The sequence below is a fragment of the Myxine glutinosa genome, chromosome 1, assembly GCF_964187855.1.
Source record: "Myxine glutinosa chromosome 1, kmMyxGlut1.1, whole genome shotgun sequence".
Lineage (NCBI taxonomy): Eukaryota > Metazoa > Chordata > Myxini > Myxiniformes > Myxinidae > Myxine > Myxine glutinosa.
The window spans coordinates 355,095,085-355,111,012 of NC_136261.1; positions in this window are offsets into that span (position 1 = coordinate 355,095,085).

Consider the following 15,928-nt stretch of genomic DNA (forward strand, 5'->3'; position numbering starts at 1 on the left):
GTCTCGTTTGACAACATTATTCCCTCCTGTAAATAGTCTAGTTTGACAACAATGTTCCTCCTGTAAATAGTCTAGTTTGACAACACTGTTCCTCCTGTAATTGTCTAGTTTGACAATATTGTTCCTCCTGTAAATAGACTAGTTTGATAACACTGTTCCTCCTGTAATTGTCTCGTTTGACAACATTGTTCATCCTGTAAATAGTCTAGTTTGACAACACTGTTCCTCCTGTAAATAGTCTAGTTTGACAACACTGTTCCCCCTGTAAATAGTCTCGTTTGACAACATTATTCCCTCCTGTAAATAGTCTAGTTTGACAACAATGTTCCTCCTGTAAATAGTCTCGTTTGACAACACTGTTTCTCCTGTAAATAGTCTAGTTTGACAACACTGTTCCTCCTGTAATTGTCTAGTTTGACAACACTGTTCCTCCTGTAAATCGTCTAGTTTGACAACACTGTTCCTCCTGTAAATAGTCTAGTTTGACAACAATGTTCCTCCTGTAATTGTCTAGTTTGACAACAATGTTCTTCCTGTAAATAGTCTAGTTTGACAACAATGTTCCTCCTGTAAATAGTCTAGTTTGACAACAATGTTCCTCCTGTAAATAGTCTAGTTTGACAACAATGTTCCTCCTGTAAATAGTCTCGTAGTTTGACAACAATGTTCCTCCTGTAAATAGTCTAGTTTGACAACAATGTTCCTCCTGTAAATAGTCTAGTTTGACAACACTGTTCCTCCTGTAAATAGTCCAGTTTGACAACAATGTTCCTCCTGTAAATAGTCTCGTAGTTTGACAACATTGTTCCTCCTGTAAATAGTCTAGTTTGACAACAATGTTCCTCCTGTAAATAGTCTAGTTTGACAACAATCTTCCTCCTGTAAATAGTCCAGTTTGACAACACTGTTCCTCCTGTAAATAGTCTAGTTTGACAACAATGTTCCTCCTGTAAATAGTCTAGTAGTTTGACAACATTGTTCCTCCTGTAATTGTCTAGTTTGACAACACTGTTCCTCCTGTAATTGTCTAGTTTGACAACAATGTTCCTCCTGTAATTGTCTAGTTTGACAACACTGTTCCTCCTGTAATTGTCTAGTTTGACAACAATGTTCCTCCTGTCATTGTCTAGTTTGATAACACTGTTCCTCCTGTAATTGTCTAGTTTGACAACAATGTTCCTCCTGTAATTGTCTAGTTTGACAACAATGTTCCTCCTGTAAATAGTCTAGTTTGACAACACTGTTCCTCCTTTAAATAGTCTAGTTTGACAACACTGTTCCTCCTGTAAATAGTCTAGTTTGACAACAATGTTCCTCCTGTAAATAGTCTAGTTTGACAACACTGTTCCTCCTGTAAATAGTCTAGTTTGACAACACTGTTCCTCCTGTAAATAGTCTCGTTTGACAACATTATTCCCTCCTGTAAATAGTCTAGTTTGACAACAATGTTCCTCCTGTAAATAGTCTAGTTTGACAACACTGTTCCTCCTGTAATTGTCTAGTTTGACAATATTGTTCCTCCTGTAAATAGACTAGTTTGATAACACTGTTCCTCCTGTAATTGTCTCGTTTGACAACATTGTTCATCCTGTAAATAGTCTAGTTTGACAACACTGTTCCTCCTGTAAATAGTCTAGTTTGACAACACTGTTCCCCCTGTAAATAGTCTCGTTTGACAACATTATTCCCTCCTGTAAATAGTCTAGTTTGACAACAATGTTCCTCCTGTAAATAGTCTCGTTTGACAACACTGTTTCTCCTGTAAATAGTCTAGTTTGACAACACTGTTCCTCCTGTAATTGTCTAGTTTGACAACATTGTTCCTCCTGTAAATAGTCTGGTTTGATAACACTATTCCTCCTGTAATTGTCTCGTTTGACAACACTGTTCCTCCTGTAATTGTCTAGTTTGACAACATTGTTCATCCTGTAATTGTCTAGTTTGACAACATTGTTCCTCCTGTAAATAGACTAGTTTGACAACACTGTTCCTCCTGTAAATAGTCTAGTTTGACAACACTGTTCCTCCTGTAAATAGTCTAGTTTGACAACACTGTTCCTCCTGTAAATAGTCTAGTAGTTTGACAACATTGTTCCTCCTGTAAATAGTCTAGTTTGACAACAATGTTCCTCCTGTAAATAGTCTAGTTTGACAACACTGTTACTCCTGTAAATAGTCCAGTTTGACAACAATGTTCCTCCTGTAAATAGTCCAGTTTGACAACACTGTTCCTCCTGTAAATAGTCTAGTTTGACAACAATGTTCCTCCTGTAAATAGTCTAGTAGTTTGACAACATTGTTCCTCCTGCAAATTGTCTCGTTTGACAACAATGTTCCTCCTGTAAATAGTCTAGTTTGACAACAATGTTCCTCCTGTAAATAGTCCAGTTTGACAACACTGTTCCTCCTGTAAATAGTCTAGTTTGACAACAATGTTCCTCCTGTAAATAGTCTAGTAGTTTGACAACATTGTTCCTCCTGTAATTGTCTAGTTTGACAACAATGTTCTTCCTGTAAATAGTCTAGTTTGACAACAATGTTCCTCCTGTAAATAGTCTAGTTTGACAACACTGTTCCTCCTGTAAATAGATTAGTTTGACAACAATGTTCTTCCTGTAATTGTCTAGTTTGACAACAATGTTCTTCCTGTCAATAGTCTAGTTTGACAACAATGTTCCTCCTGTAAATAGTCTAGTTTGACAACAATGTTCCTCCTGTAAATAGTCTCATAGTTTGACAACATTGTTCCTCCTGTAAATAGTCTAGTTTGACAACACTGTTCCTCCTGTAAATCGTCTAGTTTGACAACACTGTTCCTCCTGTAAATAGTCTAGTTTGACAACAATGTTCCTCCTGTAATTGTCTAGTTTGACAACAATGTTCTTCCTGTAAATAGTCTAGTTTGACAACAATGTTCCTCCTGTAAATAGTCTAGTTTGACAACAATGTTCCTCCTGTAAATAGTCTAGTTTGACAACAATGTTCCTCCTGTAAATAGTCTCGTAGTTTGACAACAATGTTCCTCCTGTAAATAGTCTAGTTTGACGACAATGTTCCTCCTGTAAATAGTCTAGTTTGACAACACTGTTCCTCCTGTAAATAGTCCAGTTTGACAACAATGTTCCTCCTGTAAATAGTCTCGTAGTTTGACAACATTGTTCCTCCTGTAAATAGTCTAGTTTGACAACAATGTTCCTCCTGTAAATAGTCTAGTTTGACAACAATGTTCCTCCTGTAAATAGTCCAGTTTGACAACACTGTTCCTCCTGTAAATAGTCTAGTTTGACAACAATGTTCCTCCTGTAAATAGTCTAGTCGTTTGACAACATTGTTCCTCCTGTAATTGTGTAGTTTGACAACACTGTTCCTCCTGTAATTGTCTAGTTTGACAACAATGTTCCTCCTGTAATTGTCTAGTTTGACAACACTGTTCCTCCTGTAATTGTCTAGTTTGACAACAATGTTCCTCCTGTCATTGTCTAGCTTGATAACACTGTTCCTCCTGTAATTGTCTAGTTTGACAACAATGTTCCTCCTGTAATTGTCTAGTTTGACAACAATGTTCCTCCTGTAAATAGTCTAGTTTGACAACACTGTTCCTCCTTTAAATAGTCTAGTTTGACAACACTGTTCCTCCTGTAAATAGTCTAGTTTGACAACAATGTTCCTTCTGTAAATAGTCTAGTTTGACAACACTGTTCCTCCTGTAAATAGTCTAGTTTGACAACACTGTTCCTCCTGTAAATAGTCTCGTTTGACAACATTATTCCCTCCTGTAAATAGTCTAGTTTGACAACAATGTTCCTCCTGTAAATAGTCTAGTTTGACAACACTGTTCCTCCTGTAATTGTCTAGTTTGACAATATTGTTCCTCCTGTAAATAGACTAGTTTGATAACACTGTTCCTCCTGTAATTGTCTCGTTTGACAACATTGTTCATCCTGTAAATAGTCTAGTTTGACAACACTGTTCCTCCTGTAAATAGTCTAGTTTGACAACACTGTTCCCCCTGTAAATAGTCTCGTTTGACAACATTATTCCCTCCTGTAAATAGTCTAGTTTGACAACAATGTTCCTCCTGTAAATAGTCTCGTTTGACAACACTGTTTCTCCTGTAAATAGTCTAGTTTGACAACACTGTTCCTCCTGTAATTGTCTAGTTTGACAACATTGTTCCTCCTGTAAATAGTCTGGTTTGATAACACTATTCCTCCTGTAATTGTCTCGTTTGACAACACTGTTCCTCCTGTAATTGTCTAGTTTGACAACATTGTTCATCCTGTAATTGTCTAGTTTGACAACATTGTTCCTCCTGTAAATAGACTAGTTTGACAACACTGTTCCTCCTGCAAATAGTCTAGTTTGACAACACTGTTCCTCCTGTAAATAGTCTAGTTTGACAACACTGCTCCTCCTGTAAATAGTCTAGTAGTTTGACAACATTGTTCCTCCTGTAAATAGTCTAGTTTGACAACAATGTTCCTCCTGTAAATAGTCTAGTTTGACAACACTGTTCCTCCTGTAAATAGTCCAGTTTGACAACAATGTTCCTCCTGTAAATAGTCCAGTTTGACAACACTGTTCCTCCTGTAAATAGTCTAGTTTGACAACAATGTTCCTCCTGTAAATAGTCTAGTAGTTTGACAACATTGTTCCTCCTGCAAATTGTCTCGTTTGACAACAATGTTCCTCCTGTAAATAGTCTAGTTTGACAACAATGTTCCTCCTGTAAATAGTCCAGTTTGACAACACTGTTCCTCCTGTAAATAGTCTAGTTTGACAACAATGTTCCTCCTGTAAATAGTCTAGTAGTTTGACAACATTGTTCCTCCTGTAATTGTCTAGTTTGACAACAATGTTCTTCCTGTAAATAGTCTAGTTTGACAACAATGTTCCTCCTGTAAATAGACTAGTTTGACAACACTGTTCCTCCTGTAAATAGATTAGTTTGACAACAATGTTCTTCCTGTAATTGTCTAGTTTGACAACAATGTTCTTCCTGTAAATAGTCTAGTTTGACAACAATGTTCCTCCTGTAAATAGTCTAGTTTGACAACAATGTTCCTCCTGTAAATAGTCTCATCGTTTGACAACATTGTTCCTCCTGTAAATAGTCTAGTTTGACAACACTGTTCCTCCTGTAAATCGTCTAGTTTGACAACACTGTTCCTCCTGTAAATAGTCTAGTTTGACAACAATGTTCCTCCTGTAATTGTCTAGTTTGACAACAATGTTCTTCCTGTAAATAGTCTAGTTTGACAACAATGTTCCTCCTGTAAATAGTCTAGTTTGACAACAATGTTCCTCCTGTAAATAGTCTAGTTTGACAACAATGTTCCTCCTGTAAATAGTCTCGTAGTTTGACAACAATGTTCCTCCTGTAAATAGTCTAGTTTGACGACAATGTTCCTCCTGTAAATAGTCTAGTTTGACAACACTGTTCCTCCTGTAAATAGTCCAGTTTGACAACAATGTTCCTCCTGTAAATAGTCTCGTAGTTTGACAACATTGTTCCTCCTGTAAATAGTCTAGTTTGACAACAATGTTCCTCCTGTAAATAGTCTAGTTTGACAACAATGTTCCTCCTGTAAATAGTCCAGTTTGACAACACTGTTCCTCCTGTAAATAGTCTAGTTTGACAACAATGTTCCTCCTGTAAATAGTCTAGTAGTTTGACAACATTGTTCCTCCTGTAATTGTGTAGTTTGACAACACTGTTCCTCCTGTAATTGTCTAGTTTGACAACAATGTTCCTCCTGTAATTGTCTAGTTTGACAACACTGTTCCTCCTGTAATTGTCTAGTTTGACAACAATATTCCTCCTGTCATTGTCTAGCTTGATAACACTGTTCCTCCTGTAATTGTCTAGTTTGACAACAATGTTCCTCCTGTAATTGTCTAGTTTGACAACACTGTTCCTCCTGTAATTGTCTAGTTTGACAACAATGTTCCTCCTGTCATTGTCTAGTTTGATAACACTGTTCCTCCTGTAATTGTCTAGTTTGACAACAATGTTCCTCCTGTAATTGTCTAGTTTGACAACAATGTTCCTCCTGTAAATAGTCTAGTTTGACAACACTGTTCCTCCTTTAAATAGTCTAGTTTGACAACACTGTTCCTCCTGTAAATAGTCTAGTTTGACAACAATGTTCCTCCTGTAAATAGTCTAGTTTGACAACACTGTTCCTCCTGTAAATAGTCTAGTTTGACAACACTGTTCCTCCTGTAAATAGTCTCGTTTGACAACATTATTCCCTCCTGTAAATAGTCTAGTTTGACAACAATGTTCCTCCTGTAAATAGTCTAGTTTGACAACACTGTTCCTCCTGTAATTGTCTAGTTTGACAATATTGTTCCTCCTGTAAATAGACTAGTTTGATAACACTGTTCCTCCTGTAATTGTCTCGTTTGACAACATTGTTCATCCTGTAAATAGTCTAGTTTGACAACACTGTTCCTCCTGTAAATAGTCTAGTTTGTCAACACTGTTCCCCCTGTAAATAGTCTCGTTTGACAACATTATTCCCTCCTGTAAATAGTCTAGTTTGACAACAATGTTCCTCCTGTAAATAGTCTCGTTTGACAACACTGTTTCTCCTGTAAATAGTCTAGTTTGACAACACTGTTCCTCCTGTAATTGTCTAGTTTGACAACATTGTTCCTCCTGTAAATAGTCTGGTTTGATAACACTATTCCTCCTGTAATTGTCTCGTTTGACAACACTGTTCCTCCTGTAATTGTCTAGTTTGACAACATTGTTCATCCTGTAATTGTCTAGTTTGACAACAATGTTCTTCCTGTAAATAGTCTAGTTTGACAACAATGTTCCTCCTGTAAATAGTCTAGTTTGACAACAATGTTCCTCCTGTAAATAGTCTAGTTTGACAACAATGTTCCTCCTGTAAATAGTCTCGTAGTTTGACAACAATGTTCCTCCTGTAAATAGTCTAGTTTGACGACAATGTTCCTCCTGTAAATAGTCTAGTTTGACAACACTGTTCCTCCTGTAAATAGTCCAGTTTGACAACAATGTTCCTCCTGTAAATAGTCTCGTAGTTTGACAACATTGTTCCTCCTGTAAATAGTCTAGTTTGACAACAATGTTCCTCCTGTAAATAGTCTAGTTTGACAACAATGTTCCTCCTGTAAATAGTCCAGTTTGACAACACTGTTCCTCCTGTAAATAGTCTAGTTTGACAACAATGTTCCTCCTGTAAATAGTCTAGTAGTTTGACAACATTGTTCCTCCTGTAATTGTGTAGTTTGACAACACTGTTCCTCCTGTAATTGTCTAGTTTGACAACAATGTTCCTCCTGTAATTGTCTAGTTTGACAACACTGTTCCTCCTGTAATTGTCTAGTTTGACAACAATGTTCCTCCTGTCATTGTCTAGCTTGATAACACTGTTCCTCCTGTAATTGTCTAGTTTGACAACAATGTTCCTCCTGTAATTGTCTAGTTTGACAACACTGTTCCTCCTGTAATTGTCTAGTTTGACAACAATGTTCCTCCTGTCATTGTCTAGTTTGATAACACTGTTCCTCCTGTAATTGTCTAGTTTGACAACAATGTTCCTCCTGTAATTGTCTAGTTTGACAACAATGTTCCTCCTGTAAATAGTCTAGTTTGACAACACTGTTCCTCCTTTAAATAGTCTAGTTTGACAACACTGTTCCTCCTGTAAATAGTCTAGTTTGACAACAATGTTCCTCCTGTAAATAGTCTAGTTTGACAACACTGTTCCTCCTGTAAATAGTCTAGTTTGACAACACTGTTCCTCCTGTAAATAGTCTCGTTTGACAACATTATTCCCTCCTGTAAATAGTCTAGTTTGACAACAATGTTCCTCCTGTAAATAGTCTAGTTTGACAACACTGTTCCTCCTGTAATTGTCTAGTTTGACAATATTGTTCCTCCTGTAAATAGACTAGTTTGATAACACTGTTCCTCCTGTAATTGTCTCGTTTGACAACATTGTTCATCCTGTAAATAGTCTAGTTTGACAACACTGTTCCTCCTGTAAATAGTCTAGTTTGACAACACTGTTCCCCCTGTAAATAGTCTCGTTTGACAACATTATTCCCTCCTGTAAATAGTCTAGTTTGACAACAATGTTCCTCCTGTAAATAGTCTCGTTTGACAACAATGTTCCTCCTGTAATTGTCTAGTTTGACAACACTGTTCCTCCTGTAATTGTCTAGTTTGACAACAATGTTCCTCCTGTCATTGTCTAGTTTGATAACACTGTTCCTCCTGTAATTGTCTAGTTTGACAACATTGTTCATCCTGTAATTGTCTAGTTTGACAACAATGTTCTTCCTGTAAATAGTCTAGTTTGACAACAATGTTCCTCCTGTAAATAGTCTAGTTTGACAACAATGTTCCTCCTGTAAATAGTCTCGTTTGACAACAATGTTCCTCCTGTAATTGTCTAGTTTGACAACACTGTTCCTCCTGTAATTGTCTAGTTTGACAACATTGTTCATCCTGTAATTGTCTAGTTTGACAACAATGTTCTTCCTGTAAATAGTCTAGTTTGACAACAATGTTCCTCCTGTAAATAGTCTAGTTTGACAACAATGTTCCTCCTGTAAATAGTCTAGTTTGACAACAATGTTCCTCCTGTAAATAGTCTCGTAGTTTGACAACAATGTTCCTCCTGTAAATAGTCTAGTTTGACGACAATGTTCCTCCTGTAAATAGTCTAGTTTGACAACACTGTTCCTCCTGTAAATAGTCCAGTTTGACAACAATGTTCCTCCTGTAAATAGTCTCGTAGTTTGACAACATTGTTCCTCCTGTAAATAGTCTAGTTTGACAACAATGTTCCTCCTGTAAATAGTCTAGTTTGACAACAATGTTCCTCCTGTAAATAGTCCAGTTTGACAACACTGTTCCTCCTGTAAATAGTCTAGTTTGACAACAATGTTCCTCCTGTAAATAGTCTAGTAGTTTGACAACATTGTTCCTCCTGTAATTGTGTAGTTTGACAACACTGTTCCTCCTGTAATTGTCTAGTTTGACAACACTGTTCCTCCTGTAATTGTCTAGTTTGACAACAATGTTCCTCCTGTCATTGTCTAGCTTGATAACACTGTTCCTCCTGTAATTGTCTAGTTTGACAACAATGTTCCTCCTGTAATTGTCTAGTTTGACAACACTGTTCCTCCTGTAATTGTCTAGTTTGACAACAATGTTCCTCCTGTCATTGTCTAGTTTGATAACACTGTTCCTCCTGTAATTGTCTAGTTTGACAACAATGTTCCTCCTGTAATTGTCTAGTTTGACAACAATGTTCCTCCTGTAAATAGTCTAGTTTGACAACACTGTTCCTCCTTTAAATAGTCTAGTTTGACAACACTGTTCCTCCTGTAAATAGTCTAGTTTGACAACAATGTTCCTCCTGTAAATAGTCTAGTTTGACAACACTGTTCCTCCTGTAAATAGTCTAGTTTGACAACACTGTTCCTCCTGTAAATAGTCTCGTTTGACAACATTATTCCCTCCTGTAAATAGTCTAGTTTGACAACACTGTTCCTCCTGTAAATAGTCTAGTTTGACAACACTGTTCCCCCTGTAAATAGTCTCGTTTGACAACATTATTCCCTCCTGTAAATAGTCTAGTTTGACAACAATGTTCCTCCTGTAAATAGTCTCGTTTGACAACAATGTTCCTCCTGTAATTGTCTAGTTTGACAACACTGTTCCTCCTGTAATTGTCTAGTTTGACAACAATGTTCCTCCTGTCATTGTCTAGTTTGATAACACTGTTCCTCCTGTAATTGTCTAGTTTGACAACAATGTTCCTCCTGTAATTGTCTAGTTTGACAACAATGTTCCTCCTGTAAATAGTCTAGTTTGACAACACTGTTCCTCCTTTAAATAGTCTAGTTTGACAACACTGTTCCTCCTGTAAATAGTCTAGTTTGGCAACAATGTTCCTCCTGTAAATAGTCTAGTTTGACAACACTGTTCCTCCTGTAAATAGTCTAGTTTGACAACACTGTTCCTCCTGTAAATAGTCTCGTTTGACAACATTATTCCCTCCTGTAAATAGTCTAGTTTGACAACAATGTTCCTCCTGTAAATAGTCTAGTTTGACAACACTGTTCCTCCTGTAATTGTCTAGTTTGACAATATTGTTCCTCCTGTAAATAGACTAGTTTGATAACACTGTTCCTCCTGTAATTGTCTCGTTTGACAACATTGTTCATCCTGTAAATAGTCTAGTTTGACAACACTGTTCCTCCTGTAAATAGTCTAGTTTGACAACACTGTTCCCCCTGTAAATAGTCTCGTTTGACAACATTATTCCCTCCTGTAAATAGTCTAGTTTGACAACAATGTTCCTCCTGTAAATAGTCTCGTTTGACAACACTGTTTCTCCTGTAAATAGTCTAGTTTGACAACACTGTTCCTCCTGTAATTGTCTAGTTTGACAACATTGTTCCTCCTGTAAATAGTCTGGTTTGATAACACTATTCCTCCTGTAATTGTCTCGTTTGACAACACTGTTCCTCCTGTAATTGTCTAGTTTGACAACATTGTTCATCCTGTAATTGTCTAGTTTGACAACAATGTTCTTCCTGTAAATAGTCTAGTTTGACAACAATGTTCCTCCTGTAAATAGTCTAGTTTGACAACAATGTTCCTCCTGTCAATAGTCTAGTTTGACAACAATGTTCCTCCTGTAAATAGTCTCGTAGTTTGACAACAATGTTCCTCCTGTAAATAGTCTAGTTTGACGACAATGTTCCTCCTGTAAATAGTCTAGTTTGACAACACTGTTCCTCCTGTAAATAGTCCAGTTTGACAACAATGTTCCTCCTGTAAATAGTCTCGTAGATTGACAACATTGTTCCTCCTATAAATAGTCTAGTTTGACAACAATGTTCCTCCTGTAAATAGTCTAGTTTGACAACAATGTTCCTCCTGTAAATAGTCCAGTTTGACAACACTGTTCCTCCTGTAAATAGTCTAGTTTGACAACAATGTTCCTCCTGTAAATAGTCTAGTAGTTTGACAACATTGTTCCTCCTGTAATTGTGTAGTTTGACAACACTGTTCCTCCTGTAATTGTCGAGTTTGACAACAATGTTCCTCCTGTAATTGTCTAGTTTGACAACACTGTTCCTCCTGTAATTGTCTAGTTTGACAACAATGTTCCTCCTGTCATTGTCTAGCTTGATAACACTGTTCCTCCTGTAATTGTCTAGTTTGACAACAATGTTCCTCCTGTAATTGTCTAGTTTGACAACACTGTTCCTCCTGTAATTGTCTAGTTTGACAACAATGTTCCTCCTGTCATTGTCTAGTTTGATAACACTGGTCCTCCTGTAATTGTCTAGTTTGACAACAATGTTCCTCCTGTAATTGTCTAGTTTGACAACAATGTTCCTCCTGTAAATAGTCTAGTTTGACAACACTGTTCCTCCTTTAAATAGTCTAGTTTGACAACACTGTTCCTCCTGTAAATAGTCTAGTTTGACAACAATGTTCCTCCTGTAAATAGTCTAGTTTGACAACACTGTTCCTCCTGTAAATAGTCTAGTTTGACAACACTGTTCCTCCTGTAAATAGTCTCGTTTGACAACATTATTCCCTCCTGTAAATAGTCTAGTTTGACAACAATGTTCCTCCTGTAAATAGTCTAGTTTGACAACACTGTTCCTACTGTAATTGTCTAGTTTGACAATATTGTTCCTCCTGTAAATAGACTAGTTTGATAACACTGTTCCTCCTGTAATTGTCTCGTTTGACAACATTGTTCATCCTGTAAATAGTCTAGTTTGACAACACTGTTCCTCCTGTAAATAGTCTAGTTTGACAACACTGTTCCCCCTGTAAATAGTCTCGTTTGACAACATTATTCCCTCCTGTAAATAGTCTAGTTTGACAACAATGTTCCTCCTGTAAATAGTCTCGTTTGACAACACTGTTTCTCCTGTAAATAGTCTAGTTTGACAACACTGTTCCTCCTGTAATTGTCTAGTTTGACAACATTGTTCCTCCTGTAAATAGTCTGGTTTGATAACACTATTCCTCCTGTAATTGTCTCGTTTGACAACACTGTTCCTCCTGTAATTGTCTAGTTTGACAACATTGTTCATCCTGTAATTGTCTAGTTTGACAACATTGTTCCTCCTGTAAATAGACTAGTTTGACAACACTGTTCCTCCTGTAAATAGTCTTGTAGTTTGACAAAATTGTTGCTCCTGTAATTGTCTAGTTTGACAACACTGTTCCTCCTGTAAATAGTCTAGTTTGACAACACTGTTCCTCCTTTAAATAGTCTAGTTTGACAACACTGTTCCTCCTGTAAATAGTCTAGTTTGACAACATTGTTCCTCCTGTAAATAGTCTAGTTTGACATCACTGTTCCTCCTGTAAATAGTCTAGTTTGACAACACTGTTCCTCCTGTAATTGTCTAGTTTGACAATATTGTTCCTCCTGTAAATAGACTGGTTTGATAACACTGTTCCTCCTGTAATTGTCTCGTTTGACAACATTGTTCCTCCTGTAAATAGTCTAGTTTGACAACACTGTTCCTCCTGTAAATAGTCTAGTTTGACAACACTGTTCCCCCTGTAAATAGTCTCATTTGACAACATTATTCCCTCCTGTAAATAGTCTAGTTTGACAACAATGTTCCTCCTGTAAATAGTCTTGTAGTTTGACAAAATTGTTGCTCCTGTAATTGTCTAGTTTGACAACACTGTTCCTCCTGTAATTGTCTAGTTTGACAACAATGTTCCTCCTGTAATTGTCTAGTTTGACAACACTGTTCCTCCTGTAATTGTCTAGTTTGACAACAATGTTCCTCCTGTCATTGTCTAGTTTGATAACACTGTTCCTCCTGTAATTGTCTAGTTTGACAACAATGTTCCTCCTGTAATTGTCTAGTTTGACAACAATGTTCCTCCTGTAAATAGTCTAGTTTGACAACACTGTTCCTCCTTTAAATAGTCTAGTTTGACAACACTGTTCCTCCTGTAAATAGTCTAGTTTGACAACATTGTTCCTCCTGTAAATAGTCTAGTTTGACATCACTGTTCCTCCTGTAAATAGTCTAGTTTGACAACAATGTTCCTCCTGTAAATAGTCTAGTTTGACAACACTGTTCCTCCTGTAAATAGTCTAGTTTGACAACACTGTTCCTCCTGTAAATAGTCTCGTTTGACAACATTATTCCCTCCTGTAAATAGTCTAGTTTGACAACAATGTTCCTCCTGTAAATAGTCTAGTTTGACAACACTGTTCCTCCTGTAAATAGTCTAGTTTGACAACACTGTTCCTCCTGTAATTGTCTAGTTTGACAATATTGTTCCTCCTGTAAATAGACTAGTTTGATAACACTGTTCCTCCTGTAATTGTCTCGTTTGACAACACTGTTCCTCCTGTAATTGTCTAGTTTGACAACAATGTTCCTCCTGTAAATAGTCTAGTTTGACAACAATGTTCCTCCTGTAAATAGTCTAGTTTGTCAACAATGTTCCTCCTGTAAATAGTCTAGTTTGACAACAATGTTCTTCCTGTAAATAGTCTAGTTTGACAACAATGTTCCTCCTGTAAATAGTCTAGTTTGACAACACTGTTCCTCCTGTAAATAGTTTAGTTTGACAACAATGTTCTTCCTGCAATTGTCTAGTTTGACAACAATGTTCCTCCTGTAAATAGACGAGTTTGACAACAATGTTCCTCTTGTAAATAGTCTCGTAGTTTGACAACACTGTTCCTCCTGTAAATAGTCTAGTTATACAACACTGTTCCTCCTGTAAATAGTCTAGTTTGACAACACTTTTCCTCCTGTAAATAGTCTAGTTTGACAACACTGTTCCTCCTGTAATTGTCTAGTTTGACAACAATGTTCTTCCTGTAAATAGTCTAGATTGACAACAATGTTCCTCCTGTAAATAGTCTAGTTTGACAACAATGTTCCTCCTGTAAATAGTCTCGTAGTTTGACAACAATATTCCTACTGTAATTGTCTAGTTTGACAACAATGTTCTTCCTGTAAATAGTCTAGTTTGACAACAATGTTCCTCCTGTAAATAGTCTAGTTTGACAACAATATTCCTCCTGTAAATAGTCTAGTTTGACAACAATATTCCTCCTGTAAATAGTCTAGTTTGACAACACTGTTCCTCCTGTAAATAGTCTAGTTTGTCAACAATGTTCCTCCTGTAATTGTCTAGTTTGACAACAATGTTCTTCCTGTAAATAGTCTAGTTTGACAACAATGTTCCTCCTGTAAATAGTCTAGTTTGACAACAATGTTCCTCCTGTAAATAGTCTAGTTTGACAACAATGTTCCTCCTGTAAATAGTCTAGTTTGACAACAATGTTCCTCCTGTAAATAGTCTAGTTTGACAACAATGTTCCTCCTGTAAATAGTCTCGTAGTTTGACAACAATGTTCCTCCTGCAAATAGTCGAGTTTGACAACAATGTTCCTCCTGTAAATAGTCTAGTTTGACAACACTGTTCCTCCTGTAAATAGTCTAGTTTGACAACACTGTTCCTCCTGTAAATAGTCCAGTTTGACAACAATGTTCCTCCTGTAAATAGTCTAGTTTGACAACAATGTTCCTCCTGTAAATAGTCTCGTAGTTTGACAACATTGTTCCTCCTGTAAATAGTCTAGTTTGACAACAATGTTCCTCCTGTAAATAGTCTAGTTTGACAACAATGTTCCTCCTGTAAATAGTCCAGTTTGACAAAACTGTTCCTCCTGTAAATAGTCTAGTTTGACAACAATGTTCCTCCTGGAAATAGTCTTGTAGTTTGACAACATTGCTGCTCCTGTAATTGTCTAGTTTGACAACACTGTTCCTCCTGTAATTGTCTAGTTTGACAACAATGTTCTTCCTGTAATTGTCTAGTTTGACAACACTGTTCCTCCTGTAATTGTCTAGTTTGACAACAATGTTCCTCCTGTCATTGTCTAGTTTGATAACACTGTTCCTCCTGTAATTGTCTAGTTTGACGACAATGTTCCTCCTGTAATTGTCTAGTTTGACAACAATGTTCCTCCTGTAAATAGTCTAGTTTGACAACACTGTTCCTCCTTTAAATAGTCTAGTTTGACAACACTGTTCCTCCTGTAAATAGTCTAGTTTGACAATATTGTTCCTCCTCTAAATAGTCTAGTTTGACAACACTGTTCCTCCTGTAAATAGTCCAGTTTGACAACAATGTTCCTCCTGTAAATAGTCTCGTAGTTTGACAACATTGTTCCTCCTGTAAATAGTCTAGTTTGACAAAATGTTCCTCCTGTAAATAGTCTAGTTTGACAACAATGTTCCTCCTGTAAATAGTCCAGTTTGACAACACTGTTCCTCCTGTAAATAGTCTAGTTTGACAACAATGTTCCTCCTGTAAATAGTCTAGTAGTTTGACAACATTGTTCCTCCTGTAATTGTCTAGTTTGACAACAATGTTCCTCCTGTAATTGTCTAGTTTGACAACAATGTTCCTCCTGTAATTGTCTAGTTTGACAACAATGTTCCTCCTGTAATTGTCTAGTTTGACAACACTGTTCCTCCTGTAAATAGCCTAATTTGACAACACTGTTCCTCCTGTAAATAGTCTAGTTTGACAACAATGTTCCTCCTGTAAATAGTCTAGTTTGACAACAATGTTCCTCCTGCAATTGTCTAGTTTGACAACAATGTTCTTCCTGTAAATAGTCTAGTTTGACAACAATGTTCCTCCTGTAAATAGTCTAGTTTGACAACAATGTGCCTCCTGTAAATAGTCTCGTAGTTTGACAACATTGTTCCTCCTGTAAATAGTCTAGTTTGACAACAATGTTCCTCCTGTAAATAGTCTAGTTTGACAACACTGTTCCTCCTGTAAATAGTCTAGTTTGACAACAATGTTCCTCCTGTAAATGTCTAATTTGCCAACAATGTTCTTCCTGTAAAT